This window comes from Lissotriton helveticus, chromosome 7 (genome assembly GCF_964261635.1).
Source record: "Lissotriton helveticus chromosome 7, aLisHel1.1, whole genome shotgun sequence".
NCBI lineage: Eukaryota > Metazoa > Chordata > Amphibia > Caudata > Salamandridae > Lissotriton > Lissotriton helveticus.
Genome location: NC_136068.1, coordinates 444,974,312 through 444,987,824, shown reverse-complemented (window position 1 = coordinate 444,987,824; position 13,513 = coordinate 444,974,312).

The following is a 13,513-nucleotide window of genomic DNA, read 5'->3' as shown; positions in this document are numbered from 1 at the left end:
CTTTTTTTCTCGGGTGCAACTTCACTGTGCTGTGTCCATGTCATTCTGCCGGCTTGCATAAGATAACGTACCCATTTCCCAAAACAAGAGAGAAGAAGAAGAATAAGACTGGTGTACTGTCATAGTCGACTGTAATGGAAGTCCATAGTGGTCGTAGAATTAGTTCATTAAACTACCACTACTGTTAGAGCAAGGATGCAGAAGTGGGAGGTTACATAGATACTGTCCTCAATAGTTATGTACTGTGCTTTCAATTTGCTACTTGTACTCTGTGACCCAACTTTCGGCTCAATCACTTTGTGTTATTAATAAGGAGCATTGGTTACAGACTATGTCTTTCTTTCTTCATATAGTTGCTCCTTCCAAATCAACAACAAGGAGGGAGCAGGCTAGATTGGCCCGGCAACGGAGGCTGGAGGCCACAGTCGCCGAGTATCGGCGGCTGGTGGCCCTGGAGGAGGAGGAGGACACGCAGTCGAGCGGGGCAACATCTTCGACTGTGACCACTGCATCCTCCTCCGTGACTAAGCCAGCGGGACCGAGCCGGGCTAAGAAAGCCGACCGCCACCGCCAAGCAACCGAAATACCAGCTGCCCCCCACAGGAGCTGCAAGGAACGCCAACGCCGCCTACGAGTCCGCATGTCCAACCTGGAGCAGGAGGTCCTGAGGTATAAGACCTTGGTTAAGGGCCTCCGCTCCGAGCTTGCCACCCTCCGCAAGGAGTATGATGCCCATGCCGCATCATGCACCAGCACCAGCACCCTCCAGTAGTGGAGTGTCCCTTGCCCTTTTTTTATAGACTTTTGGGGGGTGGGATTTGGGAGTTGGGATCGTTTTGGGACGTTTCAGAGACAATCGTTGGGGTTAGGGTGGGTGAGGGAGATTATTTTGTTAGGGATAAATAAATATATTTTTCAACTTTATCTGACCATACCTGTTTTTTACTGCTTTTCAGTCTGGTGGGTGGGGGGCGGGGGTGTAACAGTAACTTTGTTTTCCTGAACAGTCGTAGGACTTTAGTAGTACAACCGTCAATCTCTTGTCTACTCCGAAATAATACTCCATTATACTACCTCCCACCAAACGCTTATCTTACCTGTAATTTGTGTTAGAAATTAGGGCTAGGCCCAGGGCTGGCTCCAGGTGAAATGGGGATTAACGTTGTCATTCCTGGGCGGGTGACATTTCCTCATTGCGGTGGTACTAGTGGTGTGACACAGTGGCAGTTGCATGCCTATGGAAAAAAAGAAAACGAAACCTTGTTTGTACTCCTTACTGTAGCATTACAACGGTTACGGTACGATCGAGAAAATAGCAGGTGACAGTACACTAGAACAGTGCCATAATGTAGCCTAACAAATGGTAAAGTATTGCAAGTATAACTAGTACTTGCGTTGAATTTATTTGACATTGGCTACTACTACTAGAAGATATAGTACTGAAGCTGAGTAAGTCTAGAAGATATCCTCGTATTCCTTCACCAGCCTGTTGCTGCTATCACCTTATCCTCCCCAGCAAGTGTGTGGAATTATTGATGTCATTTTAGTCAGACATCAAGCAAAACAACACAGCCCGGGGGAAGAGGGTTAGGGTTTGTAAAATGGATGGGAATGGGGGTTTCTTTTTGGGTAGGTTTTGTTGAGAGAAGAAAAAAAAAGCAGAGCATGGACAAACAATAATTGAAGATACAGAGTTTACAGACAATCTTTGGTTACAAACTAAAGGTAAGCACATGCAGTCACACTCATAGAATAAAAGACAACAATGGATACTGTATCTGTATTGCGTATGTTGTTGGAGTTGTCCTGTTGAAATTGGTAAGTAAGTTGCATGCAGCAAACAATTCCTCTTATTGGCGGCACTCCTCCATTCCAGCTGACGCTTCGTCCATCAATGTGGTGGTGACCACTGACAGAAGAGACACCCTGTCCACTGCCTGCCTGGCGGATGTTGACTGAAACCCGGCCTGTAATTATTGAACGGAAAACAGGAAGTGCTATTACAATACCACTGATAAATAAATAAAAGGTATGTACGCTGTGTGGTTCAAAAAGTGACACTTTGATTTCCCTAATAGACAGTACAATATTTTTGAAATTGCGTGCTCTGTCTGAGTCACCTTTTTAAGGATCAATAAGTATGGCCAAAATATTATAGCGGATCTTTCCCCTCAAGGTGGGTGTACTACTGTGTTTTAGAACAAAATTTGACCTTCCCAGCAATGCTCCCACCAAGACCCTTACTAAAGCCAGTCGCAAAAATGTAGAAGAACCCAATCATATCTCCAAAAACGATGCCTAGCAGAAAAATGGTTACAAAACGTACTTTGAAAGTAACAGTAGACCCAAATACAGACCGTGGATTGTATTCAAACCACTTGCCTGCAAGCAAAAGTATCCATAGCCAGCATCGCTCCAACAGTGCTCTACAACAACAGAACCGCGTTGCAATAGAACCCCCCTAAACACATGCAATCCTGCTGCTAGGGCTAACCCTAACGAACCCTAACTTACAAAAAGTGCCAAAACTGGTGTTTCCTTATGGATTTTGTCCAACAAACTTCTAGCCGGTATTAGACCTTCCCAGGAATGCCCCAGGCAAGACCCGCCAACCCACCCGCAAAAAAACACCCGACACAACACCACCAAACAGCGAAAAAGCTAAATCTCATACTTACAATGTCTCTCGGCCTTCGGTCCAAACGCGGCGCTGTGCAGCTAGGTCGTCATCATCATCAATCATCATAACTCCTGTTTTCCACCACGGATTTCCTGAAAAGCAAATGCAATCAAGATTAGACTGTCGCAGCAGTGCTTCGACAGAGACCCCGGCCGCAACCCACCCACGAACAGCAGGAAGCCCCCCAAAACGCTACATTGAGCAAGATGTCTGAAGAAATGGCAAAAAAAATGCTTTTCCTTAAGGATTTTGTCCAAAACACTTCTATCCGGCATTAGACCTTCCCAGGAATGCCCCAGCCAAGACCCGCCAACCCACCCGCAAAAAAACACGCGACAACACCCCCAAACAGCGAAAAAGCTAAATCTCATACTTACAATATCTCTCGGCCTTCGGTCCAAAGTAACGCGCTGTGCAGCTAGGTCATCATCAATCATCATAACTCCTGTTTTCCACCACGGATTTCCTGAAAAGCAAATGCAATCAAGATTAGACTGTCGCAGCAGTGCTTCGACAGAGACCCCGGCCGCAACCCACCCACGAACAGCAGGAAGCCCCCCAAAACGCTACATTGAGCAAGATGTCTGAAGAAATGGCAAAAAAAAGGCTTTTCCTTAAGGATTTTGTCCAAAACACTTCTATCCGGCATTAGACCTTCCCAGGAATGCCCCAGCCAAGACCCGCCAACCCACCCGCAAAAAAACACGCGACAACACCCCCAAACAGCGAAAAAGCTAAATCTCATACTTACAATATCTCTCGGCCTTCGGTCCAAAGTAACGCGCTGTGCAGCTAGGTCATCATCAATCATCATAACTCCTGTTTTCCACCACGGATTTCCTGAAAAGCAAATGCAATCAAGATTAGACTGTCGCAGCAGTGCTTCGACAGAGACCCCGGCCGCAACCCACCCACGAACAGCAGGAAGCCCCCCAAAACGCTACATTGAGCAAGATGTCTGAAGAAATGGCAAAAAAAAGGCTGTTCCTTATGGATTTTGTCCAAAACACTTGTATCCGGTATTAGACCTTCCCAGGAATGCCCCAGGCAAGACCCGCCAACCCACCCACAAAAAAACACCCGACACAACACCCCCAAACAGCGGAAAAGCTAAATCTCATACTTACAATGTCTCTCGGCCTTCGGTCCAAACGCGGCGCTGTGCAGCTAGGTCGTCATCATCATCAATCATCATAACTCCTGTTTTCCACCACGGATTTCCTGAAAAGCAAATGCAATCAAGATTAGACTGTCGCAGCAGTGCTTCGACAGACACCAAAAATTACACACAAACCCCCGGAACCCCGCCAAAGAGCACCTCAAAGGCAAGCAAGTCAGCAAAAACGGCAAGAAATTTCCACCTCATATTTGGTCCAAAACACTTTTGTCCATTATTAGAGCTTCACAGCAATGGGCCCAAAACCGTCAACTCACCCGCAAAGAAGTACAACACCCCCACAAGTGCTGAGTCTTTCTTCATTGTGCGTAATCCAGCACTCTGCTTGGAGGGAAATCGCAGTCTGGAGGAGGAGGATAGAGGAGCATGTTCTTCAGAACTTGTGAACCTGAGGAATGTAGACTGCGGCACCTTCAAATCAATAAGCAAACAAGTGAAGACAGTTCTGATGATGGTCTTGTTTTTGGGATTAGGTGATTAAAGTTTGAATTAAATTAACTGTGCAAAACAAAGAAAGAGAGACACAAAGCACACAGGAATAAAAGTGAATAAGGACGAAAAAGAAAGTTCTTGATTGATTGTCTCATTTTCAGGGCTCGGTGTCAGGGAATAAGAACAAGATTTCGTCATCATACTCTGCGAATTCAGGCTGGATGAGGTCAGTGGCACCGAACAGAGAAAAAATCCCCTCATCTACGTTGCTGTCCTCCTCGTCTTCATGCGGCGTGCTTTCTCGTACTTTGTAATCTGGTGGTATGAGGTGCTGATTCATCTTGATCATTGTCAGCCGCTCCACATTTTTGGGCGAGAGGCGGCTCCGTTTGGGAGTTACAATGCCACCAGCAGCACTGAAAACACGTTCAGAAGACACACTTGCGAGTGGGCAAGACAAATAGTTTATAGCCAGGTTGTAGAGCTGTGGCCACAATTGTTTTTTGCCATGCCAATACTGCAATGGCTCCTCATTAAGAAAGACCACTGTTGAGTCATTCAGATAGTCCTGCACCATCGACTCAAGGTCATCAACTGTTCCTCCACTTTGCTTACTTTTTGCTGTGCTGGCTGTGACATTTTTTCGAGAACCATACCCCATCAAACTTAGCCAATCCTCCTCCCCAGCCACTGTTAGTGTTGTCATTGTGTGTGGTGCAGATGATCCAGTTGCCGGTGTCTTTAACGGCTGAGAGGTCACTTGTGCCCCAGCCACAGGTGCAGAAGTGGATTCTTGTGACTGCGGATGGCCTGCTGATGCTGATGCTGATGTACTGGCTTCTCCTTCAATAACCTGCCGTTCTTTTTCAAACCTCTTGGCTGACCAGGCTAACCAATGTTTGTACTTTTGAACATCTGCATCAGCGAAAGGAAAGAATGCGTTGTCTGCCAGCGCCTTTTTGTAGCGTGGATCCAGAATAGTAGCACAAATGTAATGCTGATCTGAGTTGATGTTTTTAAGACGTTCATCACCACGTAGGCGATGTAATAATTTCTCAGACAAAATGAAATGGGTTTTTTTTTTCTTCATCTTTTTGAAACTCAGAAGAAACCGCCATCAGTTGGTGCTCCAGTATGCACAACAATGGGATAGCTTTTCCCAAATTACAGTCCTCCTGGCTGACTGCACGCGTGAAGAACTCAAAAGGACGAAGCATGTCTGTCAGGCTTTTAACTATGGCCCATTGCGCCTTACTCATCCGCAGGTCCTCCTTCTGAGATGTAGCCTCTGTCAAGAAATAGTGATCGAGTACCGTATACTGCTCATACAGACGCTCAAGCATGTAGAAGGTTGAGTTCCAACGTGTTGCCACCTCCTGGATGAGTGCTTTCACTGGCATTCCACGTTCAAGTAGCAGTCTCCGCAGATGCTTCCGGGCCTTAAAAGAATGGCTGAAATGGTTGCACATTTTGCGGCAGGTGGCCATTACCTCGAACGCTGGACTCTCTTTATCACTCAAGAATTTTTGAACTACCAGACGGCACTCTAACATGGTCACCCTTCAACATGGCCTTAACTACATTGGCGCCATTATCCGTGGAAACATAACCAATCTTGCGTTTTAGGGGGGATAGCATTGTCAAGACCTTTTTGTCAAACTCTTCCAAAAGGTTTTCTGCTGTGTGACTTTTCTCCAAGCCAAACATGGCTAGTGTTGCATGTTTCCGAGCAGCTTTGAAAACTTGGTCCGGGTCAACACCTGCGTTTAGCTTTGCTATAACACCTGAAAAAGAGACCCAGTGTGCAGTGATGCACATGTAATCATCGCCTGGGCCACTGGTCCACATGTCTGTTGTCAGATGTATTGTGTGAACAGCACTCTTCTGCAAAGCTGCCCCAATCGCCTGCAGCACATCTTCATGTAGTGCTGGAACCACAACTCTGGCAAAATAGAACCGGCTCGGAACCTTCCATTTAGGGCAGAGCGCTGCCACTAATTCAAGAAAACCTACCGCTTCTACAAAAGAAAAAGGTAGAAGGTCCACAGCTAGCATTTTAGCCAGCTTAGTGTTATACAGACGCGTCAGTGGGTGGTTGCGTTCATATGGCACGTCTGAAGTAAGCATTGTTCTAATGTTGCCCTGGACCAAGCATTTACGGGCTGATAATGACTTCGTTGACCCAATTTTGCTCGCTGGTGAACTTTTGTGCGTTGGTGTCTCACTCGCTCCAACACTCTTAGTGTGCCTCACATTGGGTGTGCTGCTGACAGGGGTACTGGGTGTAAGGGAAGTGTTTGACACGTCTTCTTCCTGCTCGTCATCATCAGATGAAACATCAACGTTTCCTTGAATTTGGCCTTTCTTGATCGCATCTAGGTGCGCAAACCATTTGACAGTGTGCTGTCTCCTAAGATGACCTCTCTGGCCTCCGGTACCATAGTTGGTACCTGGCTTACCACGACTAACTGCTTGCTTACAAATGGTACAAATGGCAAACTTTGGATTTTTTGGACAAACAGTAAAGAAGTCCCAAACTGGGGACTTGAAGTGTCTGTGGGACATGGAGGAGGCGGCGATACTGGTGGTGGTGGTCATGAAGCTAATGCCAGATGAAGTGGAGGATGTGGATTGCCCAACTTTTGTACGTTTTGCACTTTCACCGCCACTAATTAAGGTCGAGATTGACGGAGGTCTCTTCTTGCCAGAAAGAAATATGGAAGCGGGACGAGTTGGTGTACTACTTAACTCCAATGATTGTGGTGTTTCCACTGCCTCCTCATCGACAACATCATCATCACGCTCAGCAGCTCTTCGGGCTAGGGTCAAAATGTCTGTTTGCTGCATGCCCGCTGGGGCTGCAGTGACCTTTATGATGACTGGGTCGTCGTTGGCAGAGTCTTCATCAGCAGCAGTATCCGCCACTTCTTGTTGAGACTCATCACACTCCATAACTCTGAGACTTTGGACGAGCTTCCTTTTACGCTTAACTACCTTTGTTTGTTCCCAAGTTTGATCCGTATCATCAGAAGGAGGTGTGCTTGAAGAGGATGTAGACACCACCCTTGATCTCTTCCTTGCTAGGGGTGTGGAAGACAATGAAGGATCATCAGGAGGAGTGGCTTCCTCAAATGATACCTCGCCTTGATTGTCGATTTCCTGATGTGCCCCTACTTCGGGAGGAACAACTATTGTGGGCACTTGTTGTGACCCTCCATGCACCTCTGCTTGCGCATCTCCTTGCGCTGCCTCTCCTTCCACATGTACTTGGGCTTGTACTTGCACATGTGATTGTTGTTGCCGCTGTGGTTGTTCAACACTCGTCAGATGAGCTACAACAACCTGTGTTGATTGAGGGACATTGCTGCTGCTTTCTTGCGATGAGCCAACATCACTGGTCGATGGTGATTGAAGAAGTATACTGGCTGCCTCTGCAGCACTCAAGGGCTTGGACTTAAGTTGGCGTGGTGGTGGTGGTGGCACTGAGCCCAATGGAGCGGGGGTGCTGCTGCCAGCTTGGTCCCCAGCAGATCCCGCTGCAGCTGCTGCAGGCATACTTTTTTTTTTACTCCCAAAAAAAGGGGCGGGCGGCACACCAGTGTCCTTGGTAACTTGCTTCTTCTGCTCCTTACTGGCACCTTTCTTGCTAGAGGAGCTACGGGTTACTTTTTTTGGGGCCATCTTCTTCAGAGCAGGTCAGCAGGCAGCAGTTGCACGAGTTGCAGAGGGTTCTGTGTCCAGACGTGACGTCGCGTGACGTTATGCTGCACACACCGCTGCAGGACTTCTTCCTGGCACTGGTGGTTCTATTGAGTCTTCTTGTGCACCTAAAAGCAATGGAAGACAGAGGAACATCAGTTCAGTTATACACCCCAAAAAATCGACAAAACACAGAAAAATGAGCACAATCCCATGCCATCCATGATGTTTACATTGAAGACACCCCACAGAAAGACTAGGGACATGCAAGTATGCAACACTCACTACCCCTGGGCATAAGGGATGAAAAGTAGGCAAAATAAGTGCAGGCCTCAGACACTGCCTCTCCTCAAAATGGCCCCCTTACACCCCAAGCACATGTTGCCTGTACCAGCCAGCACTCAAGATGGCCACCACCACCACCCACATGGCCAGTCCACATCAACAGTACACCCCCAAAAAACAGAAAAACAGCCAGAAATCACCACAATCCAATGCCATCCATGATGTTTACATCAAAGAGAGTGAGACAACACCACAGGCACACTCAGTCCATGCACCACCACCACCCCTGGGCAAGCAAAAGGCCACACCAGCAGCCCCCCAAAAACGACAAAAAACAATAAAATAAGCACAATCCCAGCCCATCCATGGCCTCAATTATGTTTAAATTCAAGAAGACACCCCACAGAAAGACTAGGCCCATGCAACACTCACCACCCCTGGGCAAAGGGCCACACCAGCAGGCCCAAAAAAACGACAAAAACCAATAAAATCTGCACAATCCCAGCCCATCCATGGCCTCAATGGTGTTTAAATTCAAGAAGACACCCCACAGAAAGACTAGGCCCATGCAACACTCACCACCCCTGGGCAAAGGGCCACACCAGCAGGCCCAAAAAAACGACAAAAAACAATAACATCTGCACAATCCCAGCCCATCCATGGCCTCAATGGTGTTTAAATTCAAGAAGACACCCCTCAGAAACACTAGGCCCATGCAACACTCACTACCCCTGGGCATAAGGGATGAAAAGTAGGCAAAATAAGTGCAGGCCTCAGACACTGCCTCTCCTCAAAATGGCCCCCTTACACCCCAAGCACATGTTGCCTGTACCAGCCAGCACTCAAGATGGCCACCACCACCACCCACATGGCCAGTCCACATCAACAGTACACCCCCAAAAAACAGAAAAACAGCCAGAAATCACCACAATCCAATGCCATCCATGATGTTTACATCAAAGAGAGTGAGACCACACCACAGGCACACTCAGTCCATGCACCCCACCCCTGGGCAAGCAAAAGGCCACACCAGCAGCCCCCCAAAAACGACAAAAAACAATAAAATAAGCACAATCCCAACCCATCCATGGCCTCAATTATGTTTAAATTCAAGAAGACACCCCACAGAAAGACTAGGCCCATGCAACACTCACCACCCCTGGGCAAAGGGCCACACCAGCAGGCCCAGAAAAACGACTAAAAACAATAAAATCTGCACAATCCCAGCCCATCCATGGCCTCAATGGTGTTTAAATTCAAGAAGACACCCCTCAGAAACACTAGGCCCATGCAACACTCACTACCCCTGGGCATAAGGGATGAAAAGTAGGCAAAATAAGTGCAGGCCTCAGACACTGCCTCTCCTCAAAATGGCCCCCTTACACCCCAAGCACATGTTGCCTGTACCAGCCAGCACTCAAGATGGCCACCACCACCACCCACATGGCCAGTCCACATCAACAGTACACCCCCAAAAAACAGAAAAACAGCCAGAAATCACCACAATCCAATGCCATCCATGATGTTTACATCAAAGAGAGTGAGACCACACCACAGGCACACTCAGTCCATGCACCACCACCACCCCTGTGCAAGCAAAAGGCCACACCAGCAGCCCCCCAAAAACGACAAAAAACAATAAAATAAGCACAATCCCAGCCCATCCATGGCCTCAATTATGTTTAAATTCAAGAAGACACCCCACAGAAAGACTAGGCCCATGCAACACTCACCACCCCTGGGCAAAGGGCCACACCAGCAGGCCCAAAAAAACGACAAAAACCAATAAAATCTGCACAATCCCAGCCCATCCATGGCCTCAATGGTGTTTAAATTCAAGAAGACACCCCACAGAAAGACTAGGCCCATGCAACACTCACCACCCCTGGGCAAAGGGCCACACCAGCAGGCCCAAAAAAACGACAAAAAACAATAAAATCTGCACAATCCCAGCCCATCCATGGCCTCAATGGTGTTTAAATTCAAGAAGACACCCCTCAGAAACACTAGGCCCATGCAACACTCACTACCCCTGGGCATAAGGGATGAAAAGTAGGCAAAATAAGTGCAGGCCTCAGACACTGCCTCTCCTCAAAATGGCCCCCTTACACCCCAAGCACATGTTGCCTGTACCAGCCAGCACTCAAGATGGCCACCACCACCACCCACATGGCCAGACCACATCAACAGTACACCCCCAAAAAACAGAAAAACAGCCAGAAATCACCACAATCCAATGCCATCCATGATGTTTACATCAAAGAGAGTGAGACCACACCACAGGCACACTCAGTCCATGCACCACCACCACCCCTGGGCAAGCAAAAGGCCACACCAGCAGCCCCCCAAAAACGACAAAAAACAATAAAATAAGCACAATCCCAGCCCATCCATGGCCTCAATTATGTTTAAATTCAAGAAGACACCCCACAGAAAGACTAGGCCCATGCAACACTCACCACCCCTGGGCAAAGGGCCACACCAGCAGGCCCAAAAAAACGACAAAAAACAATAAAATCTGCACAATCCCAGCCCATCCATGGCCTCAATGGTGTTTAAATTCAACAAAACAGTTGTATCATGCACCCATAACCAACCCTGGTCCTACTGGATACTGTGGCTACCCACAATATAATTTATTTAATTTTCTGAAAAAGTTCCAAAATTGTACTTGCAGCAACTGTAATGCCCCAAACAAACTTACTTGTGAAAGTTGATTTCTAATCCAAAAGTGATCCAAAGACAGTCAAAAAGGCCTCAAATCCAAATATCCAGCAGCACCCACAAAAAGTAATCCTTCCAGCTCCAGATCCAAATGAAAGTGACCAGGAGATGGACAAAGCACTGGGAGGAGCCTGCTGGACAGGAACAGGAAGTTGGAGACTGTGGGGCACTTCCTCCCCCCCCCCCCCCCAAAATGGACTCCTTGCAAAAAAAAAGGCCATGCAAATGTCAACCTGAGGAGTGATTCTGATAAAAATCATAATTTTCTGAAGGTTTATCCTGTTTGCTGGTGATTTTCTTGTGCGAAATTGCAAAATCTCTATTTCGCAAGTGCGAGATTGTTCCTTTCCGCCGCAACTACGTGTTCGCAATTGCGAACTCTCGCGAGGTGTGCTGTGCAAGGTGGCAAGCCGCGAGTACGTATTCGCGGGCGACAAACTCCCGCGGGAACACGCAGCAAGATCTAAAATGGCGCGTCACTCGCAAAGAAAAACAACTCGGCAAACGCTAAAATGACGGAAAGTGAACGCCGTGCACCACGCCGCGCGCCGCAACCAAGCAAAAAATCCGCCGCGAGCGGATTCACGGATTTTCGACAAATTCGCGAGAGTTCGCGGATTGCGAATTTGCCGAAAATCCGAAAAATCCGCGATCGGAGCGGATTTTACGCCCATGCTTAGTCGTCATCAGACTGCTCATCAGCAGCAGAATACTCCACTTCTTGTTTGTCATCATCACCCATAAGTGGAAGCCTTGCTTAGCTACCTTTGTCGGCTCATGGCGTGCCTCACTCTCAGACTGCATTTGTGGGTTCCAATCAACAGCAAGATCATCACAAGGAAGGGGACTTGAAGAAGAACTTGTTAGTAGCCCTCCTTGATCTTTTTCTTGCTGGGGATCTGGAAGACAATGGACCATCATCAGGAGGAGTGGCTTCCTTGGATGATACCTGCGCTTCAATCTCGATTTCCTGATGTGCCCCTACTTCTGGAGGAACAAGCATTGTGGGCAGTTGTGCCGCTTCATGCGCCTCTAGTTGCACCTCTCCTTGTGCCTCTCCTTGCGCCTCTCCTTGCGCCTCTCCTTGCGCCTCCACTTGCGCCTCCACTTGCGCCTCTCCTTGCACATGTACTTGCGCTTGTACTAGTTGCACCTGTGGCTGTTGTTGTGGCTGTGGTTGTTGAACAATCGTCAGATGAGTTACACCCTGCATTGATTGGATGCTACTTTCTTGCGATGAGCCAACATCACTGGTGATTGAACAATTAAAGTGGCTGCCTCTGCAGCACTCATGGCCTTGGACCTAACTTGGCGTGGTGGCACTGAGCCCAATGAAGTGGAGGTGCTGCTCCCAGCTTGGTCCCCGGCGGACCCCGCTGCTGCAGGCGTAGTTTTTTCCCCATAAAAATTGCCTGTAGGCACACCACTCTCCTTGGTAAGTGGCACCACTTGCTTTTTCTGCTCCTTCTTACTGGCAGTGGCACTTGCAACTTTCTTGGTGGAGGAGCTACGGCCACCTTTATTTGGGCCCATCTTCTTCAGATGTCAGAACAGCAGGCCACAGTTGCACAAGTTGCAGAGTTGTCTGTGGCCACACGTGAAGTCGCGTGGCGTTGTGCTGCACACACCGCAGCAGGACTTCCTCTTGGCACTGATGATGAACGATGACTGATTTGTGGTTCTTCTCTTGTGCACCTAAAAGCAAAGAAAGCCAGAGGAACATCAGTTAAATGAATGTTGCATATGTCGTGCTTCAATTAATATTTGCAACTAGGCATTTATTTTTACAACACACTCAAAAATGGAAAGACCCAAAATAAAAATTGCAATTCTAATCAAAAATGGATGTTTACATTAATAGAAGAGACACCCCACAGAAAGACTTGGTCCATGCACCACTGAGTACCCCTGGGCATAATGGATGAAAGCAAGACAAACTGGGTGCAGGCCTTAGCACACTGCCTGGCTTCAAAATGGCCCCTTGAGCCTTGACCCCCACCACATGGCCAGGCCCTGTCTGGACCAGGCCTCAAAATGGCCCCCACCCACATGGCCTGGCCCCAACAACCCACCAAAAAGTCGAAAAACACACAAAAAATCACCACAATCCAATGCCATCCATGCCCTCAATGATGTTTAAATTCAAGACACCCCACAGAAAGACTTGGTCCATGCACCACTCAGTACCCCTGGGCATAATGGGTGAAAGCACAGCAGGCTGGTTCCAGGCCTATGGCACAAAAGAACAGTGCCTGGCTTCAAAATGGCCCCTTGACCCCCACCCACATGGCCAGGCCCTGCCTGTACCAGGCCTCAAAATGGCCCCCACCCGCATGGCCAGACCCCAACAACCCACCAAAAAGTAAAAAAACACACAAAAATCACCACAATCCAATGCCATCCATGCCTCCAATGATGTTTAAATTCAAGACACCCCACAGAAAGACTTGGCCCATGCACCACTGAGTACCCCTGGGCATAATGGATGAAAGCAAGGCAAACTGGGTGCAGGCCTG